The following is a 13,357-nucleotide window of genomic DNA, read 5'->3' as shown; positions in this document are numbered from 1 at the left end:
TTTCTGAGCTATGGCCATGTCTTAATTGGATATCAAATTATCTATCACTCCTGGCCTTGTAGTTTCTTTCTGATATGTTCCTTTTCTTTCCTTTTTCAGTTTCTGCATTTATAAAAAAACATTGGTGGCAAATGTTTTCCTTTGAATTATGGCATGGATAAAAAAATAATATCCAATACAACATATAACGTTAATAATATCTTAGGCTCTTCACTGAGTTTTCTTCATGATTACAGTAAGTGTATCTTTTTCCAAAAGGAATATACAAATGTTTCCCTTTAAAAGCACAGGTTAAAATGAGAGAATCTTAAGAGAATAATGGGAGAAAAGTAGAGCCAATGAAGGCAGAAGCCATATTTTACTTAGAAAACCAGGAATAAAATTTATAGTGTACTCTTTAAATAATATGTTAGTTTGGCTCCTGCTGTGCTATATAATTTCATATATTTAATGTGAACTTGGGGACTCATTTATATTTGGACCAAGTTAATCTTACCCGCATCTGTACCAAGTGAAGCTGCTGCAACTTATAGGACAGGCAGGAAAAGCAGTAACTTATACATGTCAGTATTCCGAGACTAGTTGAGTCTTATCAACTTAGCACAAAACATTTGCTTTATATAGTGTGCAAAGCACCATTCAGTATGTTAAGACTTCCTCATGTGGTGGAAAATTCTAATGGTCATTAATAATATTAATACTTATGTAATTCATATATCACTAAAATTGAAATTATGTGCTCTATTCACATTCTGTTCACAAATTACGCATTCTTTCACAATGGAAAGTGAAGAACTGACAATTACTTCCTGAAATATACTCTATTGGCTGAAAATAAACAGCTAACTAAATATCTTGCCTTCAAATTTAATCTATAGGACATCTCTTTTTTTAAGACCTGTTTTACATACACCTCTTAGTACATCAAGGTATTTTTCTTTTTTCTTTCTTGGTGAGGATTGACTAGTTAATGTTTACAAAGTATTTTGAAGGTGTAAAGTGCTATGCAAGTGCTAAACCCAATAAAAAGTATTTTATACTGAATCTGAGAGCTGATTTGTGCAGCATCGAGCTTTGTGAGTGAATAGAGCAAAGATGATTAAAATCAACATCATTTGTAATTTAAAATACTGTGAACAACAAAGAAGATCCAACTATGGCTTTCGTTTTGGCAGGCTGTAAATACAGATTGCTGAACAGCGGTAGTCTGTCAATATAAAGCATTTAGCACTTCACTAAGCAACTTGAGAGTTTTCCACTTTAGGAAGAAAAAATATAGATGAGATCAGATTTGGTATAACATTATTTTGATGGATTGACTCTATCATTATTAAAAAGAAAACTAAAACTCAACAAAATCTAAGAAGAGATAGTCTTCACTGTAGAATTTACCAGCGTGGTGGTGAATGTTCAAAATGGGGAGACTCTGTCCAGGAAGGTTCCCCACTCCATTCTGAATGTACAGAGGGATGATGACAGAAACCAATTGCGTGGGAAAACTCAGCATAGAATTCATAAGCAAAGCTTGAGAACAGATAATAGATTGACAGTCACTCATATGAGAAGTAGTTTTGAAATCCAGTTGGGCGGTGTCCACAATCATTTTTAAAAATGCAAAAATACTTTTATTTATTAAAGTAATAAATGTTGATTCAGTCCACAAAATATTCTCAGAACTTTGGGGAACACTTTTATTTATTATATTTATACAATGCCAGTCTTAAAAATAATTTAAGATTGCTCTTAAGGGATATAAAATGAATAGGACACAAACAATAAACTTACAGAACTAATAGTTGAGGAAGTATAATAAAATGTCTAAGTAAATATCTATACTACAAAAGAGAATGTGGAAGTTACATGATTAAGATATTGATTTCATATTTAGGGAATTCAGAGGAAGAGATATTGCATCCATCAGGGGAAATCAAATAATATTTTTAATTAAAGTGTTACAGTTTTGCCAATATCTATCTACCTGTCTACCTACCTACCTACCTACCTACCTACCTAACCAGTGAATTGTTTGAGAGAAATATTTAAGGCAACAACAGAAATATAAAGAGATTATTTTGGTTCATTAATTTCACAAATATTTATCCTGATTTTTTAAAGTTTACTTATTATTTATTTTGAGAGAGAGAGCCCACAAGCAGGGGAGAGAGAGAAAGAAGTCAATGTGGGGCTGAAACTCAGGAAGAGTGAGATCATTACCTTAGCCAAAAAAGAATCAGTTGCTTAAACAAATGAGCCAACCAGGCACCCCTGTCTTGAACCTTATATTTAAAAGCAAAAGTCTTACATTTAGAAAATGCATTACTTTGTTAATAAGTCAAGGCTGTGCATTTACAGTTCATTGATTTTGTTTTTATCCTGCTGTGACACATTTACTAAGACTAGTGTGTTTAAGAACAATTCACACATTTTTTTTTAAGTTGCAACAAGATTCAATTTCATATTTTTACCTAAGTTTTGGGCAGATAGGCAAAATCATTATGTTTCAGTCATTCCAATGGCCAATGGACCTACTCAGTAAGAAAACTGGAGATATGGCCTGCCCAAAATGTAAAAAGAACTAATACTATCAGAGGAGTAAATCTATGTTTTTATTGTCATTCTAATCCTTTCTGCTGTTGCCTTTATTCTTTACCTTACAACCTTTATATACCTAGGATCCCCATTCTGCTTCTTAATCTCCCATCATCTGTATTCCTGCACTCCCATCACTGACCTGTTTCCTCTCTCCTACTTGAGTTTTTCATGTATTTCTTTTAATATGCACACTCATTGAGAAGTATTTAAAAATTTAGAAGTATAAGGATATCAGTAAAATCTCTCATGATCTCACTATTACATAGATATTTTTAATGTTTTGGGGTATGTCTTCCAAATCATTTTTTTACCATAGACACTTTTAAAAGTTTGTATAATATTTTGTAAATATGTATTGAACCTCATGTCATCAACTTTCCAGAAGTTTCTTCTTGGAGATGGTAGTGGTGCCTTTTCACCATCCCTTAAGTCCCATGAATTAGGAAATGGCAGTGTATGTAAATCTACTCCAAGATGAAAGGACTTAATTTATAAAGCCCCAGACCAAAGTATTGTGTGAACAAGGCCAGCATTATTACTTTTCTGAAATCTTGAGTACGGAACATCAACCAACATTTATTGAATTTTCATTGCATGCTGGGAAAGCATTATATTCTAGAATGGAATGAGATGCAGTGAGATGGCAGGAGTGTTGTCCTAGCAAGCTCTATCTGTGCAATTGTGGAATAACTGTTTCTATACATCTCTGGTTTTTCATTCAACATTGGGCTTCTTGAGGTTTAAGATAGCTTAATTCATTTTTAGATCACCAGCACCTGATATAAAACATAACATAGGGGCGCCTGGGTGGCGCAGTCGGTTAAGCGTCCGACTTCAGCCAGGTCACGATCTCGCGGTCTGTGAGTTCGAGCCCCGCGTCAGGCTCTGGGCTGATGGCTCAGAGCCTGGAGCCTGTTTCCAATTCTGTGTCTCCTTCTCTCTCTGCTCCTCCCCCGTTCATGCTCTGTCTCTCTCTGTCCCAAAAATAAATAAACGTTGACAAAAATAAATAAATAAATAAATAAATAAATAAAACATAACATATATGGAGTGATTAGTGAAGTGTTCTTGAATTGAATGACATGACTGTCCTAGGTTACTTAAAGTCTGTGTTTGATTAATGATTCCTAAGTTATATGTGAATCATTCATAACTAAAAAAAAAATAACTCTTAATTCTGGTCTTTCACATATGTCAAGTTCTTACTCTGTAACAGTGTGCTTTATACATATTGGCAGATATCACCTTCAAAAACCTTAAGGAGTAAGGACCCTTATTTTCATGGTTTTACAATAACTGAGGCTCAGTATCTTAAAGTAATTTTCCCAAGTTCATGTAGTGAGCAAGTGGGGAATGGTACGTGGACCCAGTTCTGACGCAACTGTAACTATTATGCCAGACTGCCTCACAAATGGCACCAACTAAAGGGATGCACCAACAGTAAGAAAACCAGAGCTTCCAGAACTTACGATCACCTATTAGTTCAGTTCAAAAGTGATCTGCCCCTCCCCCGTTCATGCTCTGTCTCTCTCTGTCCCAAAAATAAATAAAAAAACGTTGAAAAAAAAATTCAGAAGTGATCTGAGAAGTTCCTTAAACTCATTTTCAGCTTTTTTTTTTAGGGGGGGGGCAAGAATTGTGACATGGTATTCTAAATGAAATAACTAAGTTCTGTTAAGTAGAGTTAAGACATACTGGGGCATTTTCTTGTATTCATTTCTAAATGCTATACTCTTGTTTTTTAAATTTTTTAAATGTTTATTTATTTTTGAAGCGGGGTGGGGGGGGAGAGTGCGGCCAGGGGAGGGGCAGAGAGTCAGGGAGACACAGAATCTGAAGCAGGATCTAGGCTCTGAGCTGTCAGCACAAAGCCCCACGAGGGCTCAAACTCAAGAACTGTGAGATCATGACCTGGGTTGAATACAGACGCTTAACTGACTGAGCCACCCAGGCACCCCTCTAAATGCTATATTCTAAGAAGGATATTTTCAAACTGGGATTTATCTCACAGAAAGTGAAGAAACAAACTCATTTGACTTAAGAATTACAGTAACACAGTTTTAAGAGCTTGGAGAAGAGAAAGAAACGAGTGTGTGTATGATTTTGAAGGAAGGTTATTTGTAGGATGTGCAAGTTGCAGTGAAGTTTCGGGAGACTAACAGGAATGGAATCTTATTTGAAATATTCCACATTGAAGGGTGGATTTGTGGAACTCTGAATGGGAATCTATTCCATGTGACTACAGAGTTCAGACTTAAGAACAATGGAAGAACATTCTAGGAGACCAAATCTAACTGTGTATAAGGAATATCATTTTCACAATTTCAGCTGTCCCTCCCACCAAAGGGCAGGCGACTGTGCTTTTGATCTTTTTTATCGCCAATGCCTGGCAACATGCCCGACTTGCAGTCGACTTCAGTGTTGGTTTACTAAATCCATTAATAGGTGTTCAAAAACAGCATGAAGAGCTAAATGATGAGGTATGGATTCCTATTAATGGTGGATTTATTCACAGTCTTTGACAGGGACTGTCCAGTGTGCTGTGGAATGGGTTTTTAAGAGTCTGGTACAAGGAAAGCCTGGCATGAGGCAGAGTGCAGAGGCTCTGCTCCGAAAACCTGGTTGCTAGGTTAGAGTGGACCTGCAAGATGGACCATGAGCTATGGATTCCTGCTCAGAGACCAGATGAGTCCCAGCACTTGGGGTGGGGCTGAGGCTACAGGTCTGCACTAAGAGGTTCCAGCTGTCAGGGAACAGGCAGGGCATTTATATGAATAAGTCTTAGACAACTTTGATATAAAAGATTTTAGCATTTTGATGAGTTAAGATTACTTGAACACTTGGAAAAATAGAATTGCAGATCTTTTCATAAACTGTTAGTAATTACTAAAAGAAATCATTTCCAGAAATAGTATGTTCAAATCAGTGGTTCTCAAATATGACAGTGTAACTCCCAACTGAGAGCGTTAATTCTGATTTAGGAGTGGGATGAAATTATTTCTAAGTTATTTTTTCTCTTTTAAAAGAAATTAATCAGCCCCCTCTCCTTCTCCCAGTCAATAAAATATAATTATACAGTTTTTTTTAAGTTTTGGATGTTCTCTGATATATAGAAATTTTTTTACTTATATTTATGAATGTCAGTGAAATATTCAGTTTAAAATTGAAAGTTTAGTTAGCTTTTGTTTACATTATGGTGAATAATAGACCTGTTTTCATTTTAATTAGACTGAATCATCTAGTAGGTTTTTTTTTCCCCTAGGAGGCCAGTAATCTGTTTTTAATGTTTTTAAAGTGAGAAAAAATTCTGTCCATTCCAGATGTCACTTCTTCTGCTCTTCTTATTAATAAGAACCCCAATTTTAGCTGACTACCTTGCTGCCCACTCAAAAACTGAATTTCCCCTTGAAATAGTTGTGGCCTTATGAATAAATTTTGAACACTGAGAATTAAGTGTTGTTTGCAATTTTCAGGTAATATCCTCAAATGGAGTGAGGTTTCCATTCTTCGTCTCTTTTTTATTCCTGGGATGTGGACATGATGACCAGAGCAGAAGCAGCCATATTGTGAAGTGAGGCAGCACACTAAAGATGGCAGAGTAGCTGGAAGCTGCAAAACAGCTCTGGGCTGCCTAAATCTATTACTGAATGAGAATACATGTTAATTTTGTTTGTCCTTTTTTGTTGGTGTTATTGTTTTTACTGTTGTTATTTTTATGCGTAGGTGAACTTAATACTGATATACCCGAAGATTTAACTGTCAAGGGCACACGCACAAACACACACACACACACACACACACACACACACACACAAACACACACATTTTCACATTTGTGTAATGCAATTGTAATTGATTTGTGTTGGAGCTGCTCAGTAACCTTTACAGTTGTGACAGTGATTAAAGTTTATCAAATACCTTTGGCGATTTGAACTGTCATGGATTGACACCAGTGACTGATGTATTTCTAGATTTTCCCTTTTAGGAAAGAGAAAAGCTACCTTTGAATCTTCCTCCAAACATAGTACTTTCTAAGTTGTTGAAATCTGTGTTTGGAAAATAAATCATACATGGAAAAGAGAATTAGAAGAAAATAATAAGGTTTTTAGTTAAAATATATTTTTGGCACTTTGAAGTCTTTAATAATATAAAAAGTTTTGTGAGAAATATTATTTTATTTAAAAGCACTGAGCTTAGGCTGTTCATTCAAATGATATGGAGTAGTGTAGGGTGGATTGAGTCCTAAGTTTTTGCTTCTCCTTGTAGTCTGGTACCTTTTTATCCCATGGGTTTGCTCTTAGCACAGACTTGGCTGCAATTAATTAACTGAAATCTTGCCGAATTCTGTTCATGGAAACCAGAGCCAAAGGCTTCCTCCCTGCCTTTTGGTGCTAGGGGTATTGTGCTGATCTTTTGATTTGAGGTCATGTTTATTCCTCTATTCATGCTGTTCACAATGTGGCTGCTAAACGTATACCTATATTAAGAATTCCTGCTGTTAGCATAGGTGCACCAAATAGAGTCCAAATCATTGCATAAATGCTCTACAGGGAAATTGGGCAAAAATGTGTGAAACTACTTTTTTTAAGCCCTAGGAATGTTTTAAGAACATCTTTAGTAGAAGCGACTGAATTACATTTCTATTTAAGTCTTGTTTTAAACAATAGTTCATCTGAGGCAAGAAGAATAAGTAAAGATTTTTGTGACTCTAAGACGATCTGTAAAAGAAAATAATTGAAAAAACACTTTATAGCAAAAGTATTTCTAGCTAATTATTCTTAAAACCCATGTGTTAAAAGTAGTATCTGAAAGAGTTGAATTCGGAGAAGATTTACAATTCGCCATGTGCTAAAATTACTAATAAATGTGCTCCTACCATGTATACATAATACCAAAGTGTCTTTATACACACTCATCTACACAGATGGGTCATATATTAGAGAGAGAAAGTGAGATTTGCAATCTCATTTTAGCTGGTTCTGATGTGAGACTAGGGAGCATGGGTTGAAGAAACTGACTTCTTTTCATCAAAATAGGGAGGTCTTGTGTTTGTGTGTGTATTTCTTATTCACTTATTCTCACTCTTTTCACTTGTCAAGTGAAGAAAATTTCCAACTTCGCTAAGGCCTACTCTTGTTCTCTTCTAGTCACAAGCTCATCATGATGGTAAGTAGTATCCTGACTTCTAATAACATAGATGAGTTTTACATGCTGTATTTTTGCATTTTTTCACTTTTAAAAATTGAGGAATAAAATATTCCCATTGAAACAAAGAAAGTACAAGAATTTTAAGAGTTTAGCTTAACAAATGTTTACACATATTATATACTCGTGTAACCATCATTCAGGTCAAGATACGGATTTCTGTCGTGTCAGATGCTTTCTTCCTGCCCCTTTACAGTCAATGCTCATCTCCGCAGAGCTAACCACCACTCTTACTCTTGATTATGTGTTCAGTGGGCCTTTATTGTGTTAACTGCTGTGCTGCCTGCTAGAATTGAACAGCATGGTCCCTGCCTCCAAGGAAATTAACTGTGGAGACTCTAGACCTATAAGCAGGAAATTTCAGTACTGTGTGCCGGGGGCTGTGGTTGAGATACGATGAAAGTTCCCTAGGAACTTTAGGAAGTGCAGCTGATTGAAAAAGGGATTGTCTCAGTATTCTTTTTTTTTTTTTTTTAATTTTTTTTTCAACGTTTATTTATTTTTGGGACAGAGAGAGACAGAGCATGAACGGGCGAGGGGCAGAGAGAGAGGGAGACACAGAATCGGAAACAGGCTCCAGGCTCTGAGCCATCAGCCCAGAGCCCGACGCGGGGCTCGAACTCACGGACCGTGAGATCGTGACCTAGTTGAAGTCGGACGCTTAACTGACTGCACCACCCAGGCGCCCCTGTCTCAGTATTCTAAGTGACACTAGAACCAGACATAGGAATACCGAGAACTACAGCTAACAGTATGGCCCACATGACCCAAGCCAGGCACTGCCGAGTGCTTTCATAACCTATCGATTGTGGGTGTTCAACACAGCAGCAGGGGCAGGTATTACCAATCCCATTTAATTGGTGCCAAAACTGAGGCACACAACTGAGCAGTATGCCTAAAATTGTACTAAGTGATGGAGAAAGATTCCAAAGCAGAAAGGGTAGCAGTAGGACTTGCCTTCTTAATTACTCCGAATAGACCTTTCCTATTAACACATTTGATTCAGCATTGGCAAGTGTCTTCAGCTTACATGCACTGTGACTAGAGGACTTCTCTCGATGGGGAGAAACCTGTTGAGTTTTCTCTTCTTTAGCCTATACCCCCATCTCCACCCCCACACATATAAACTGTTCTTTATTGTGATCTCAGGTGTTATAATAATAAAACTCTTCTTGCAGTTTTCTGATTTTTCAGTTAATAATTAGCTTGGCGACCTAAGCATTTCACTGAAGATTTCTTGGTTTCTTTACAACAAATAAAACCAACCTTGTTTTTTATTCTGTGTGGTTCTCATTGCCATCCGAATCCACCGTGCGTTCCTCAACCCAGTGCTCCAGATCGTCCGAAATTCTAAGGCAGTCTGTGGTTACACTCATTTTTCTCACTCCAAATCCCAATATATCATAAGTCAAACTTCACCTGAAATTCTCGTTTTGTCCTTGTGCTGCCTTGTTCTCTTATACTTGTTTTTGTTCCCATCTTGAATGCTCTCTGCCTCTCTGTCAAATCCAAGGCACTGTTCAGGGCTCAGCTCTGGGAACCCTCTCAAACCCCTCACACCTGTCCCTTAGACTTCTTTTAGGCTCCCTCCTCTTCTGAACCATTGCACTTCCATAGTATTGTACTTTGTTTATACCTTTATAGCACTCAGTGAGAATTCTGTTTGGTGCCCTTTCAAGGAAATTAGGAAGGACTGCTTGCCTGCTAAAGTGATCTCACCATCTGGCTCCTATTGCCTGAAGTTTTACAATTAAAATCAGAAGCGGATTTGCCATGAAGCTAACAAAGTTTCAGCTTCAGTGCCTCTCACCTGAACAGGCCCCTGTGAGTGCTGGAAGTTGAGGAATGTTCTCGTGGAGAATGGAGGCAGGATGCTATGAGGAAGCATGTATATGTAATCACATCTGTTAATTTTCTAAAGAGATCTAAAAATATAAACATGCATGACTGTCCATATTTTGTTGGCATTCTTTTCTTATTCTAAAGCATTATTTCAAACCTGATTTTGCTGTTGTAATTTTATATTCTTCTTCTTAGAGAGCCCCACAAATTATACAAACTTCAGGCCTCACAAAAATCTGGATCCATCCCTAAATATCACATTATTCCACTGCTTAAGTCAGAGTAATGTCTTGCATGATTTCATATTGCAGCATATTCCATTTTTATTGCTGGGGATATTTAGGCATCTTTCAGATAAACATCAAGCCTGGTTAGAAATCAGTCCTGTTTCCGGCTTAGAAATCAGTCCTGTTTCCAGCCAAAGCTTGAAAGCAGTAAGTCAGTCTGTCTGCAAAGGTCAGCGATGTTTGGATCCTTTTCTGATCTTTTAGTCAGGTTCCGGGAATCTGGTACCTTTCTCCTGTTTGCTGTCATTGCCTGGCCTATTCTAATGACTAAGTCACTTTCTTGTTTCCCTGAGACCCTACCTGGGATATTTGTTAGGGAATATAATCTCAGAGCTATAGCAAAGGACATACTACTTAGGGAAAGCTTTGACTCAAGTCTCTACAAATACTAGACATTGGATTACTTTAACATACACAGCAACAACAAAACAACAACAATGGCAACAAAAGGCAGTATTGCAAGAATGTAGAGTAGCTTGAGTGGAATCTGCAAGGTAGAAATGAAGGAAAGAAGGGAGCTGACTTGCTAAGAGATGAGTAGAAGAGGATGGAAGGGTAAGAGATGGTTTGTCAGAGAGGGCACTAGGACATGGGAGGGCCTTGGTAGCTAAGAATGAGAATTACCATTTATCATAACTTGCCCTGACAGCGTCAGAGAATATTTTTGATATTCTTCCTTAAGTGAACCCCTAATATGCTTTGAGGTCTTATAAGTCATAATAAAAAAGGCTCGTATCTGTTTATGGATAATGGAAGTATTTAAGACTCAAAGCATATTCATAGTACATGAATAAAATTACCTGTAAATTTCTTTTGGTTAAGGTTATAGATAATTTATTACATCACTTTTTCACTCCCTCTGCCAATTGTTCTGCATTAAGCATTTTGTTATTTTTTTAATTAGGAGAAAACAAACTATTACTGTTAAAAAGTGTTTGGAAAAAACATAAAATTAAACACAAAAGATGGACCCAAAGAACATATACCAATTTATTTACAATGATTATCTTTAGATTGTTGAAATATATGGGTTTTAAAAACATTACATTATTATTATTTTACTTTGTGTCAGTTGATTTGTCCAAGTTTTCATATCTTGGTTTATATTATTTTTGAATTAGGAAAAGGAATAACATTATAAAAGGAAAATATGGGAAGAAATATTCTGAAATTTTAAGAGTGATTATACTTAAGTAGTACTATACAGAAAGATTTCCTTCTTTTGACATTTTCTTTTGAACAGTTTCTATAATGGAAACTGTTAGCATTTTAATTTTATCTAAAATAAGTAAACATTCTAAATATCATATATAATTATTTTTGTGTATAACTATTTCTAGAAGAGCAACCATCTTTTCAGAAAGCTATATTACATTGTTACTTACCACATGTTCTAAATAAATAACTGGCTTATTTCCTATTATGCATATCTTTTTGATAATATCTATTTTGAACATCTCATAAATTTTTTTGAAGTATTGGATGAATTCATTGCAGGATGCAGTAAGCATAAAGTTAACATGAATTAAGAATTAAATAGTTATTCATTTCCTCTGCAATAGTATCTCAAACTTCTTTAATTTTAATAGTGGCAATGTGATAATAAATGAAATTATTTTCAAGACTGATTCTATCGATAGCCACTCTAACACAAGTGATTAAGTAGAAAACCATAGTCTGTAGTTACTAAATTATAGTTTGATTCCCTTCAAAATAGTTATTCATCTTTGTTGGCTACACTAGTAGAATTTTGTTTAAGACTCTAAGACTTGAATTAGAAGACAGAAGTGACTTAGTCTTGCTTTAAATTCTTGTTAATATAGTACAAAAAGAAAGGACAACTAGTCAAAGAACCAAAATGTATATATCTTAATCCTAAAAGTGCTATCACTTCAAAGAGAATTACAGCACTTCATGGAAAAAGGCTTGCATTGTTATTTAAGTCCATCCATTCATTTCAACAGGATTAAAATAAATGATGCACTTACCTTACATAGCATTGAAATTCGTGATGATAAAGGAAAGGGTGAACTTCACAGTGGCAATGTGCAAGATTTAAGATTTGATGGAGGGATTTACTTCTCAAATTGTCATTGCCATTGATTGGATTTACTAATCAATGAACAAGAATTGACTGAAATGAGAAGCTGTGCCTAAAACTGGTAAATCTATATTTCATATTTTACTTTTGCCTTTTGAAAGACAGGGCAATTTTGATCAGTGACTGAGATAACATTACATATGAACCTCCAAAATTGATATCCTGGATCTTTCCCCAAAGCTGCTTCAAAAGCACATCTCAAATTTTTTTTTTTTTTTGAAATCTATTCATCTGGAAATGTTTTTCTAAAATAATATTTTATAGTTCTAGATTTTATTTTATTATTTTTAAAAATTATTTAATGTTTATTTATTTGCTTTTGAGAAAGAGAGAGAGAGCACAATCTGGGGAGGGACACACACACAGAGAGAGAGAGAGAGAGAGAGAGAGAGAGAGAGACAGAATCCAAAGCAGGCTCTAGGCTCTAAGCTTTCAGCACAGAGCCCAGTGTGGGGCTCAAACCCACAATCGGCAAGATCATGACCTGAGCTGAAGTCAGATACTTAACCAACTTAGCCACCCAGGTGCCCCTCTAGTTCTAGATTTTAATCATGCCTTGATTCTTCTGACCTTATAAATTCATCTTTGTAGTTCTACATTTTTATAGCCTTTGACATAACTTTTTGCTTTTGTTTTTATTGTCTGAGCTATGTTTTCAATGATTAGTATGATTTTTTTAGGCCATCAATCCTAATTAATCATTGAAATTTTATATTATACAAAAATGTCTGATCAGTTAGATGACATTAATCACAACTACTGTATGTATTGCGATGACTTGGCAGTGGTTTTACACTTAAAATAATTATTTTAAGCTAATTCATTTCCTTTTAGAAAATACATACATGACTACTAATCATATTACTCTGAGACTGCATTGACCATTACTTATGGTAGCCATGATAGCAAAAACTATTCTCTAAAAACATTTTATTTTACTGAATTTCTGTTCGGTGGGATGAAAATAGTTTGTAAATAGTAGTGATGGTTGCAACACATTGTGAATGTAACTAATGCCAAGGATTTGGGCCTTTACCAATGGTTAAAATGGCATATTTGATACCATATATTTTTTAATATACTACAACTTTTAAACACCCAAGAAAAAAATTAAATTCTGTGTGTTATGCACTCAAAAGTAACATTTGGAAACATTAGGTGTGGGACAAAAGACTGTCACTATATCATAACGGGCTGGTGTAGAAGATTCAGATTTCCATTTGAAATTTTAGAAAAGGAATGGTTGGGAATGTGCTCTCATCGGGAGCATTTTACCCAGTTCAACATGGTTACATATGAACTTGACTTTCAGAATCCTCTGGAGTGACTC

The 13,357-nt window shown here is 35.6% G+C and overlaps 1 long non-coding RNA gene across 2 annotated transcripts in view; it reads left to right on the top strand.

Moving 5' to 3' along the window:
• The first annotated feature begins 4,655 nt into the window (after nucleotides 1–4,655).
• The window catches only part of LOC121012224 (uncharacterized), a 51,320-nt gene continuing 42,618 nt past the window's right edge, over nucleotides 4,656–13,357 (top strand). For both annotated transcript variants that reach the window (XR_005782024.1, XR_005782023.1), the window contains exons 1-2: nucleotides 4,656–5,072; nucleotides 7,697–7,758. This is a non-coding gene — a long non-coding RNA (uncharacterized LOC121012224). The remainder of the gene's footprint in view (nucleotides 5,073–7,696; nucleotides 7,759–13,357) is intronic.

Source organism: Herpailurus yagouaroundi, unplaced genomic scaffold (assembly GCF_014898765.1).
Source record: "Herpailurus yagouaroundi ecotype Mexico unplaced genomic scaffold, PumYag 29, whole genome shotgun sequence".
Taxonomy (NCBI): domain Eukaryota; kingdom Metazoa; phylum Chordata; class Mammalia; order Carnivora; family Felidae; genus Herpailurus; species Herpailurus yagouaroundi.
Note: the sequence above shows the minus strand (reverse complement) of the source record. Positions and strands in the feature narration are given on the sequence as shown.